This window comes from Thermobia domestica, chromosome 2 (genome assembly GCF_964235325.1).
Source record: "Thermobia domestica chromosome 2, izTheDome1.hap1.1, whole genome shotgun sequence".
Lineage (NCBI taxonomy): Eukaryota > Metazoa > Arthropoda > Insecta > Zygentoma > Lepismatidae > Thermobia > Thermobia domestica.
The window spans coordinates 250842703-250855130 of record NC_137455.1 but is presented as its reverse complement, the minus strand read 5'-3'; the positions used below and the strand labels follow the sequence as shown (position 1 = coordinate 250855130).

Here is a 12428-nt window from a genome sequence, read left to right as displayed (position 1 = left end):
TTGTTGCTTAGTGAGGGAAGGTTTCTCTTGTTGGTGTTTCACCACAACACTCGCGGAACCGGGATTCGTGTGAGACTTTTTCAGACGTAAAAGCAGAACACGCCTCCTCAGTTGAATTGGCGCTATAATTACTGCGCATCCTTAGTGTTTATTTCTATTGTTTCATTAAACACACTTGATTGCAGTATTATTAGATAATCCGTATTATATTTTTGTCATTTATAATAATGAAGTAGTTTTATATGGAGCTTCATAGTGAAAGTAATAACCAAATCATATGAACTATTTTGCGGAGGAGTACAAGCATCGGTAGGCCAACAGCAAATCAGCGAGATTTAGTTTCACGTGGCTTTGTTTATCACATGAAATGAAAAAATGAAATCTTTAAGTTTAACGTCCCACGATTATGCCGGTTAGGCTTAAGGAGACGGTGATAATGATAAATGAGTGAAATGGTGGAATGAAGAAAGTGGGAGGAAACGGGAGAACCCCGAGAAAACCCACGAGCACAGTGTTTGTCCACCACAAAGTCCACACAGCGCGAGCTGGGATCGAACCAGTGACCCCAAGCACCGGAGGTGAACGCTCTACCACGGAGCCACCGCACCCCCTTTGTTTATCACAGTTTAGAGTTTAGGCCGAATGGAGAATAGAGTTGCGGATGAGTCGAACCTCTTTCACATATCAATCATTGGTTAGTGAATAAGAAATTTCTCAACCAAACTTCAAAAAATCAAGTGAATCTTGACAATTATTTTACCGAATCAGCTAATTATTTTGTGGAATATATTACTTAAGTATAAAATTTCTGTAGTCTTAAAGGAAGAGCAAGACAAGTCAGCTCTCATTGAATGGGAGATTGAAAGGCTGTTCCTAATATTGAATTAAAGGCACGACGAAGTTTACGGTAGGAATTCACGCTAATTTTTGACAATTCTTTCTCGGCTGGATTATGTTGGGTGAGTGAGGACCCCACCTTTAAATATTGGGGGGCCAAGAGTGAACTGTCCCCCCAAAGTCGGCGCCTATGCGTACACAAATGGATTTCAAATGTCCTCACAGATAACAGTCAAGGGGTTCAAGTAAGGTGAGTTGAGTGGTGATTGAACTGGGCGAGAAAAACTAGAGAATTACTGTGCTTTATCACGTCCAAGCAATATAATCAAATATTAAATTATTACTAATTCTCTATGCATACCCTATGTACGTAAATGTCGTCATTACATTCAACCAAAGTATTCTGAACTTCTGTAAAAGTAGAAATATGATAATTCCTATCTAGCAATTACAAAAGACAACTAATTAATATTTCTTACATACAAATCAATTCCATATATGAATATAAGAGAGCACGAAACGGTTAAACCGATGAGGTTTGACCTTGGAAGTTAATGATCTTCAAACAAGAAAGAGTGCTTCCTGCTGTCCTGGAAGAATGAGTATAAAGAATAAGTGTCCTTCAGCCGTATAATAATATTAGCGACAAAAGGTTAGAAATTAGCATACTACCACAAGTTTAATTCAAATAAAAGGTACATTATGGGTACTTATGAACTTCAATTACAGTTCAGCAATGAAACTACGTACATAAAACGGTAAGTTGCATACGAGTAATGAAAGTGTAAGTACTTTCGAGGTTACATATGTTCAAAGGGCAATACAATAAGTACACATAGTAATACTACTTACAGGTAATGAGTATAAGTACAAAAACTAAGTACTTTCAATGTTACATATGCAAAAGAGGCAACAATGTAATAATGAGACTACAGTCCAGTAAAACGTCATCATAAGCATGTGTAATTACATGTCAGTAATGTTCCTAAAGTACCGATAGAAAAGCAGTAACAATAAAGTTCAATTACAAATGGATCCTTGTACTTCAATTTAAAAATTCTATACTTCAACGAGTGTACTCGAGTAATTAGAGTGTACGTATTTAGAGTAATTAAAATATTCGTTACTTCAACCAGGGTAGTTAGAGTGTATGTATTGAGGGCAATTAGAGTGTATGTACTTAGAGTACCTAGAGTAGTTAAAGTGTAAGTACTTAGAGTACTTACTGTATGTACTTAGAGTACCTAGAGTGTAAGTACTTTCAAGGTCAAAAATGGTCCATGAATGCAGATATACACTATTCCAGTTGGCCTAGGGTGTAAGTCAATGAAGAGCTTTTGTGAATGCAGCATTGAACCAGGTTTCATAGGCCAGGTTCCATAAGCATTGAACCTCAGGCTTCTATAGTTAGTTTAGAAAACATTTCACATTTGACACCGTTTACGAAATGGACACCATTTTATTGTGTATTCTTGCAGTCACATAAAACTCATAATTAAATCCTCGGAATGATCGCGGAGACATTGAAGGAAAATCAAGGGGATTCATTCGATGCACTCTGTGGCATTCTTCTATCTCACTATTTCTTTCATCATTTTGTTTGTAAGCACTAAACGTTTTATTTTAAATATGCAGTACACCGGATGTCCCAGGATAAGCAGTATGTAAATCAGGAGCTGATTCCTTAAAGCCAATAAATAGCACCGTGTATTATCCTCAAGGAGAGATGGCTGAAACTGCTCTTGATAATTTGCTCGCTAGATAGCTCTAACGCTCCAAGCTGTAAACGGAATATGTGGAATTTGTAGAATGTACCAGGACAATTATTCTATTGACTAATGCATCCGACGTGATAGTGGTAGCGTTCCTTGGCACGACAGGATCGTATAAACCGGAATCATTGGTGGTCATAGAGTCGGACCGCATGCACTACAAGCGCGGTTAATTGGACAGATGGTCAGCCACTTGTTGGACAATGTTCGCATGATATATGCACTATGGCTGTTTCTGTCCATTTCTCTAGAAAGATATGTGCCCTCCTGTATGTAAACTTTCGCAACAAGTATACTAGTTTTTCTCGCCCAGTTAATCACCACTCAACTCATCTGACTTGAACCCCTTGACTGTTATCTGTGAGGACATTTGAAATCCATTTGTGTACGCATAGGGCCGACTTTGGGGGAACAGTTCACTCTTGGCCCCCCAATATTTAAAGGTGGGGTCCTCACACACCCAATATAATCCAGCCGAGAAAGAATTATCAAAAATTAGCGAGAATTTCTACCGTAAACTTCGTCGTGCCTTTAATTCAATACTAGGAACAGCCTTCATATTCGACAGAAAACGCCATTTTCAAAACTTTGTTTAATAGAGCTCTGAAGCTTCAACCAACACTCTGGCAGCACTGATACAACAAGAGAAGATCAATGTGGCGCCCGAGCTTGCAGTGAAGTTCCCAAATTTTGAGCTTGGATTTGTTTTAATGCTTTTAGCAAATTTGACTTAGGTCGTGAATTTCCCAGCGGAGAGGATGCAGCGGACCGAGATCTCGGAGGGGGAGGGGGGCCTTCATCAAGCAGTTGATAGAAAACGGCTGAATATGATTGTTTGATTGTACTTGATTGTTTGCTCCCCCCAAATATTTTCTTGAAGTCGGCGCATATGTGTGTACGGGACAATAGACCCTGACGTGTCTACGTTACATTCAAGTGGTGCTCACACACATCAAATACATGGCCAGTATTTTGATCCTTGTGTGATTCTATACAGCGCCGGATCTATGCTTGGCTCCAGATCAACAGTCAACACTTCGCATACAGTTGTAGTGATACTTTATATGTTCCACTAAATGATACCAATACCATTTGATTTTACTTGTCTTTCGTCTTATCCATAGCGCAATATTTTCAGAGCCATCTAGCAGGCAAACTATCAATTTTTCATCTATACATCTCAGGAACATATTTCATCTAGTGGCCTCAGGGAATCACCTCTTGCCTTACTTCCTATTTATTCTGGAACCGGGTGCTGAAACAATGGCCACCAAGGAGATCATTTCCTATTTGTTCTTCTATTTCGTTCTGGGTCTTCCTAATGATATTTTCGATTAGAATTCCAGTTAAAATGTTGAAAGCTTTCTTACTTTCTTCCATTTGGCTACATGACCAATTCATCTCAGCTTCATATCTCAATTGACTCTAACAACGTTAGATAAATGCAATCAATTGTCCAGTTCTTCGTTATGAAGTTTCTGCCATTCCATATTCTCATTCCTCTTGAGTTCAAATACTAGCCTCAGGATTTTAGTCTCGAAGACTTTCAGCCTGGTATCTCCGCTCAAAGTAAGCGGCTATATTTCGAAACTATATAGCACAATACGTATAGTTATCGCTTACTATATTCAGTGGTGCTATTCAGACGGTTCGCACCGGTTTGCTAGAACCGGTTGTAAAAATATTTGGAGTTCGCAGAACCGTTTGTTATACTGTCATAAATTCACACATATATATACACACAGATTGAAGGGGGAGCTTGTTGGATATAAATTTTTCACAGCCAAAAACAATTGACCTATTTAAAGAAACTTTCTTTGCTCTGTACATACCAGAAGACTAATGACTGAGTGGGGAAACTTTAAATTTTATTTTAAGTGTCTATTTTTGAGAAATTCTTATAGCTACAGGGTTAAACATATGATCTCTCAGAACAAAATAGGCCTATAAGCGTAATCTCAAGTGCTCAGATGTCAAGAATGAGATCTGGAGGTTATACTGTATGACTGAAGTGGTGTTATTTATATTTGATACACATACAACAATTGTCGATCCACATACATCCAGCAATTGTCGATCCATTGGTGGATGGAAGTGTTTCCAATAGTTTTTGACAATCTTGGAGAATTAGTTTCCAATATATTCGCAGTGCTACCTAATTTCGTCAGACCGCCTTGCATTAGGATCAAGTAAAAAAAATGGTTTTATCTACCCCTTGTATAGTTTGTTTCCTAAGAGAATCATATGTATCTATCTACTATCTCTCTCAGATTATATATATATCACTTATGCTTGTGGAGGTACCAACTTGTCACTAATAATAATAGATAACTGTGATCCAGAATCAAACACTGCATTAATCTTAGGATTCTCTATTAATATTGGTAAAACTATCATTTCCTTCGTACACTCCATTGAGGCTATTATTTCTTTAGGTTTTGCACGTTTTGTACCTGTAAATGCGCCTCGGTCATTTAAAGCCTCGCCTAGTTTAAAGTATGTGAACACTTACATGCCGTATTGTAGTATGTAGTGCCATTTATCTGATTTGGTACAAAATTACTAGCTCCCCCATTTAATTGTGCATTGCCCTGCTGATGATGATGCATGGGATATTGCTGTTGTGGAATATAACCTTGATTCCATTGGGGCTGAAACTGACCCTGACAATTATTGTCATATTGCCAATTTCTTCTAAAACTCTGAAATTTGCCACGACCTGAACCTCTATTTTGATTGTAATTTCCTCTTTTACCAAGATTTCCTCTATTTCCATAATTTCATCTGTAATTATTCTTATTATAGTTCCCTCTATTACCTTGATTCCTATAATTCCTTTCTCTAAATTGTTTCTGTCTATCATTCCTATTATTTCCATTCTGCTGTTCTGGTGACTCCTGATTCCCTTTGCTTTGATTTTCCTTTTTACTAGCTAATGATACTTGTAACTCATCTAACTTCTTTTCCAACTTAGCTATTTGAGACATACTCACTGGTACTTGTTTAATTTCTTTCTCTTTTTGTGTTTACTCGCTTTCTTACCTAACAATTTCTCTACTTCTACTTCGCTATCTTCGCTGTCTTGATCCTTCAATTTCTTTATTAAATCTTTAACTGTTACTTTCTTTTCGCCTCCTTCTCTTTTCTGTCTTCTTTCTATCTTACACTTATTTTTCTCTATCTTCTGGAAATCTTCTAAAAATTTATCTAAATTCGCATATGTATTTGTCCCTATCTTTTCCATATAATATGGTAATAAGCCTAATGTAATCAAACCTATTTTCTTTTTGTCTGTTATCTTATCGTCTAAATGTTCAGCTAGCGTTAAGATATCATATGCGATATTAATGACTGGTTCATCCTCTTTCTGGAGTCTGTCCCTAATTCTATCTTCTAAGTCTAGATTAAAATTTGAATTTGTAAATTCATCAATCAATTCTTTTTGTAGATCCTTGTAACTAATGGTATCTAAATTCTTCCATTTTAGAAACAGTTTAACCCATTGTCTACTCGTGCCCTTGAATACTGATGTTAGTAATGTTTTACACTTTTCCTTATCGTAACCTGAAACTTCGCATGCATCATCAAACTTATCAAAGAATGCAACAGTGTTATTGTCACTTTTAATATCAAAACGCGGAAGTCTACCAATATCTGTAAATACAGTTACTGCTACTTTTCTTTCTGAATCTGACATGTTTTCACTCTTTGTTTTGTTTGCATTGTCTGACTGCTTCTTATTACCTTTAGAAAAAATTACAATTACTGGTTGACCTGCTTCAGAACTACCTAATTTGAACTTAGGTTTTCCTAATTCTTCTATATTCTTTTCTAAAGATTTACTAATTTCTTCTATTTGACTATTCAATGTTTCCACCTTCTTATGTTTTCGCACTCTAGGAGGTGTTAATATTTTAAATAGATTATCTATTCTTATATAAATTCCTTCTAACGCCTTCTGTGCACGAGTTAATACAACTTTCTCTGTCATACCATTTAACACATAAACCAAGTCTTAGTACTCAACCTAGCGTGGGGGGGTGGGAATTACTTAATAAACGTAATTTAAAAAACGTTTTGACTAGGACATCGTCATCATGTCATTCAGCCACTTGTAAACTATTTGGAGATTTTTGGATCGCAACAAATGTCCTAGTCTACCTAATTTATCTCTAGAATCGTTACAAAAAAAACCGTAAACCTCACAACATCTGCGCCATGTCACTGGTGGGCTAATGTAAAATATTTATAAATTTAGGATCGTTCAGCATCTTCCACCATGTCAACCGGCGTTGTTGCTCCTGTAAAACCTGAGAGGAATGTAGCCTTAATTTTGGTAGAGCGAATTTGAGCGAACCCAGCGAGCGATTGGTAATACTAGCCTAAGGTACATCCTAAATTATTTTGTCTAAGAACGCACCTATAATATGCTTAGGACATAGAGCTTGGGTTTTCTCCACCACTGTTTTGAGACGGCAAAACAGAACCGTACAGTTAAATAAAAGAGACTTATTATTACCAGAGATAACATGTATTCTGTTTAAAATTTAGTGTGTGAAGTGTGTGTTTGTGTAGCGATATATAAGTTATGTAAATTTAGGTGGGTGATCAATGCTCAATGTATAAGTGGGAAAGGTTAACTGGTTCATACCTGCAACTTGATGACTTCTGATCTCCAATTTACGAAAGATCCACTCTGCATAATGCTGCAGTCTTTGAAGTAGTTCAGCACCAAATCCAGCTTACTAATTGTCAGCGACACGATTGTTAAGTTATTCTTGGAGTTCCAATATCTTGCTAATTGTTTGACAATGGCTATTATCGCTGTTCAGTATCCTGACAGTTGACTGTCTACGAACTCCTTCACTGACTCTTGACCAAAAATACTGGATTATTTATACAACCAAAGATGCGTGCATTACAGCAGATGGCTTTCAAAATTCGGGTCAAAACCATACACTTGCATATGAGATTTTTCTGAAGAAATTTACGTTAACCAATTCCTCTGAAAATGGAGCGTCATGTCAGCACTCTGCATTTACATAACTTACATAACGGTGTCCGATTCAATGTGTTGCTGTGAAACATGAAATTACAAAAATGCTTACAATCACATAGGCAATTTACATCATTTACATTCACAGACTGTTTTTAGACGTTACACATACCATAACCAAAACAAATAATCTTTGAGAATTCTTACAATTTAAAATTAAAATGAACAACGTTTTAAATTAATAAAATGAATTATTAAGATCCCTTGACAATATATATATATATATATATATATATATATATATATATATATATATATATATATATATATGTGTGTGGGGGGGGGGGTGTAGAGAGAGAGAGAGAGAGAACCGCTTGTTAAAAATTTAAAATAGCACCACTGACTATACTATATTTTAAGCTTAAAATTCTTCGACCGCAAAGGCAAAAATATTTAGGAGTTTATAATAACATAATATCCTCGTTTTCAGTCGTCATTCAATTTCTTCTAGATATGATTTTGGTCTAATAATGGTGAATATATCCACTTTTTTGAAAGCAATACTTAATATTTTAGGGTCACGGTCACGGTGAATTTCTATGTTTAATTTTCTCTATATTTCCTTCTAAACCCATTAAGTGCCTGCAAAGATTTAATAAAACCCTTGCGTTTCTTTCTATTCTCCTTGTATAATATCTTATTAGATTTACATAATCAGCATAATCCATAACCTGGTAAGTACCATTCAACTCCAGGCCCTCGTTCTTGTCTTGGAGTTTCCTTATAATGTATTCCAGAAGAAAATTGAATAATGATCACGACACTGCATCTCCTTACTTCAGGCCATTCTCGACGGGAAAGCTCGTGAATGAATATTACCCTATTTAGATTTTACTTTCGTTTAAACATATCTTAACTAACGTAATCAACTTTCGATATATCAAATTCAGTAAGTATGTTGTACAATATTTCTCTCGTAACCGAGTCGTAGACCTTTCTAAAATGGATAAATAATTACTGTATCGGGGTATTGTATTCCCATTCCTTTTCGAGTATTTGACGAATCATAAAAATCTAGTTGATAGATTTCGCATAAAACCAAACTGATAATGTTCAATAATATAATCTGCGTATGGTGTTAATCTTGGTAACATAATATTTAAGTGGATTGTACAGGGTGTTGGTAAAAGAAAGATGCCTCGATAACTATTACAATAAATTTCCTTGTCTTTCTTGTAAATTGGAATAATAATTGATTCTTTCCACTCTTGTAATGATTCCTCCTTATTCCGGATGATGAGAATGAGTTGGTGCATCTCGCTTCCTCAACTTTTCTCCTCCACCTAAATTAACTCAGTAGGGATATCATCTACAGCCGTAGATTTGTGTTTCTTTCATTTGTTTTAGCAATTTCCATTTCTGATCGGTTAGGCTCTAGAATATACGGTTCTGTTTTATACATTTCCATTTCTTCACAAACATTATTTTTTGACTTCGCGTTGATCAAATTGTCAAAGAAGAGAATTGTGCCTTCCGTTTGCTTTAGTGTGCTAGCTGGAGGTTAGTCACCTTTCTTAAACTGCTTGAAACTTTTCTACAAATCCCGAATATTTCTGCTTTTACTTTCATCTTCAAATTCAATAACGTTAGCTTTAAACAAAAATAAACTTTTCTTTGTTCTAAAAGTTTCGGGAGAGTTTTCTCCCTGACGTCCAAAAAATATTCGGATTTTGTGACCAGCTCAGTTTTGTCTCTTTTCTCTTCTCTACTAGTTTAGTACACTCCCAGTCAAATCACGGGTTGCTTCCATGTATTTCCGCGTGTAACCGTTATTTTTTTGTGGAATGTTAATGCTATCCGTAATTTTCATCCAAATATCAACAACACTAGTACAACCAAACCTTCTACAAATCGAGAATATTTTCGACATTTTAATCTGGTGCTCCCTCTCCACTGATACTCCATAAATAACATCTTTTTGCTAAATATTTCCTTTTTTTGGCGATTCTTTTTTCCCTCTCTTTTATAATTGTCGCTACCAGGTAGTGATAAGTAGCAAAGTTGACTCTTCTAAACGACCGAATATCAGTGTAAATTATGCAAAACTGTCTTCTTTTGTCCACTAAAATATCATCAATTTGTTTGTGTTTTTCCATCTAGTGGGGTCGAAATAAATTTTTGAATATCGAGATATGATAATTTTAGTATTCTTCACGTAAGGATTTTGGATTATCCAAAGTTCACGAGTCTAACGCCATTATCACTACATTCCTTTTGTAGACTTCCTTTCTCTGTCATCGCTTTGAACATATTCTCTCGTTCTCATTCAAATTCCCTTCTAGAATTTTCATATACGTACACTGTAAAAAAATCATTGCGTTATTTCAACGACAATTGTGTTAAAATATATCACAAACAGGTTGTTAGAACAACTCACTCTCCATTGGGAGTTGTGTGTCAAATGCCGGTAGTTGAAATGACACACAGCCTGTGTGTTAAATTAACACAAGTGTAGAATCTTCGGTGTTATTTTCTGCGTGATTGCGAAATATGCTGGGCATCTAATTATAAAGGCTTACGTACTGAAGCTACAGTCAAACACAGTAGAAAGAAGTGCTTAAACAAATCCAGGTATTCGCAAAATTTGAAAACCGCGCGATGTGTTCTCAATTGTTTTAGATAATATTTCTGAAGAAATATGTTAACAGCGAGAACCAACACGGTATTACTATGTAATTTCTACACTGTACTAGAGCTCATCAGTCAACACCGGGAGCTGTGTTTCAAAAATGGTGGAAAACCAGTAGAAACACGATTAAGAGGCAAACATGCTATAAGGATATAGGTAAAAGTTTCTTACCATTCTTGAACAAATTGTTGGTGAAGGTTGTGTTTCGAACCATCAAGAAATACTTCATAATAGTGTTGGGGAGAACGACAAAAAAAGTTTATGAAGATTTCCTAAATGAAGTGTTCTGTAGTTTACTACTCTCCTTTTAAAAATAGAGTCCTCGGCATGCACACCACAAGCTTTTCTCAACACAGAAAAATGGTTCCATCAGCACCGCACACGGAGTTTTTTCAACACCGAAATAGGTGTCGTAGTAACACAGAACTGGAGTCAAACTAACATCATAAACGGTGTTAATTTGGTGGTTCGACCTTGAATTTTAACACAGGGAGTGTTGAATTAACACCAAAACGGTGTTACTTGTACGGCATTGACCTTGAATTATGACACAGATTGTGTGTTGAAATAACAAGAAAATGATGTTGAAATAACACAGGGACTGTCTTATATTAATACTTGATATGGTGTAATATTAACACAAAATAATTAACATATTACGCACTGTATTACTTTCTTCGTGTTGGTGCAACACCGCCACAAGTACCACTCAACATTTTTCCCCACACTACCGACCCTGACATGGTGTCGAATCAACACCGAAAATACTAACACAGATCCGAATTTAACACCGCTCAACACCGGATGTGTGTTAAAAACATAACACACCACCTGTGTTAAACGCTAACACCGCAGGGTCTGTGTTGAATTAACACTGCATGGTGGTAGTCACGCTGGAACCACTGCCCTGTGTTAAATTTGAGTTGAATTAACACAACCATTTTTTACTATGTAGTATCACGAGTGTTCGTCAAATACACGACCTACTTCTTCGTAAAACCTGTCCTTTATATCTCATCCTTATCTTCTCTTAAAGCATATACAATGTATATTCAGAACAATAACATCGCACTATGACACGCTTAAGAGTAATAAAAGAAACCTATCGTTAACAAATTCAACACCTGTAATTGCTAATATTATTCGTTTGTGAACGAAAACTGTTTCTAGTTTGTGATTTTTATTTCCTTCCCATAAAAAACGTAAAATTCTTGTCTCCACTACTTCCTTTTCCTTCCCAGCTAACTTTCTGAAATCCTACCAGGTCCATTCTACATGTATTTCTCTAGCTCGGTTCTTACCAATTTTACTGCGTCTGCCCTATAAAGACTTTTTTATATTCCATGTTGTAAATGTCATGTCCACTTTACTTTGCTGAAGTCCTGCCAAGTTGTCATTCGTGGTCGAGGCTTCTGTAAATGTTTCTGAACAGTGTCGTTTTTACAGGATTAGGTTTTTAGTCTTACGCCAAATCTCAAGCTGAAGTATCACACCTTATCGACTAATCGAAACCTCGTATTCAATATGATCGCAACAAACCTTTATATCTAGAGACCTTTTCGATCTGCAAACCTGATGGCGCGACATTCTGTGTGACAGAACTCCACGTTACATTTATTTTTCCATTATTCTTTCAATAATATATCCAGCATTTAAAAGTTTTGGATGGCCTTCAGCAGCCCCTTAGTAGTTAGTCTTGTTGGGTAAAGACTTCATCTGGTACTTTTTCAGATATTTTCCTACTTCAATTTTTGTTTCATCATTTATCTTACGTCGTTTGTAATTTAAAATAATTTAACATTTTATTGTATATAAAGCTACATACAATTTATAGCTATATGATATATATATATATATATAGATATATATAGATAGATAGATAGATAGATAGATAGATAGATAGATAGATATATAGATAGATAGATAGATAGACAGATAGATAGATAGAAAGCTACATATCTTGCTGTTATAATTTCCGGGTGTTCCCCGCGGCCTTCAATAGGATGCCATATTGGGAAAGCAAATGGCTTCATTTGATGCACTCTATGACATTTTCCTATCCCACTCTTTTGTTTCATCCTTTTATTTATAACCGCCTGTGATTTATAAGCACTGTGCTTTTTTTATCTGAAAC

At 35.9% G+C, this 12428-nt stretch overlaps 1 protein-coding gene across 2 annotated transcripts in view; it reads left to right on the top strand.

The window, feature by feature from the left end:
* The window catches only part of LOC145678447 (uncharacterized), a 132093-nt gene that overhangs the window by 96014 nt on the left and 23651 nt on the right, over positions 1–12428 (top strand). The gene's annotated exons all lie outside the window — the stretch shown is intronic.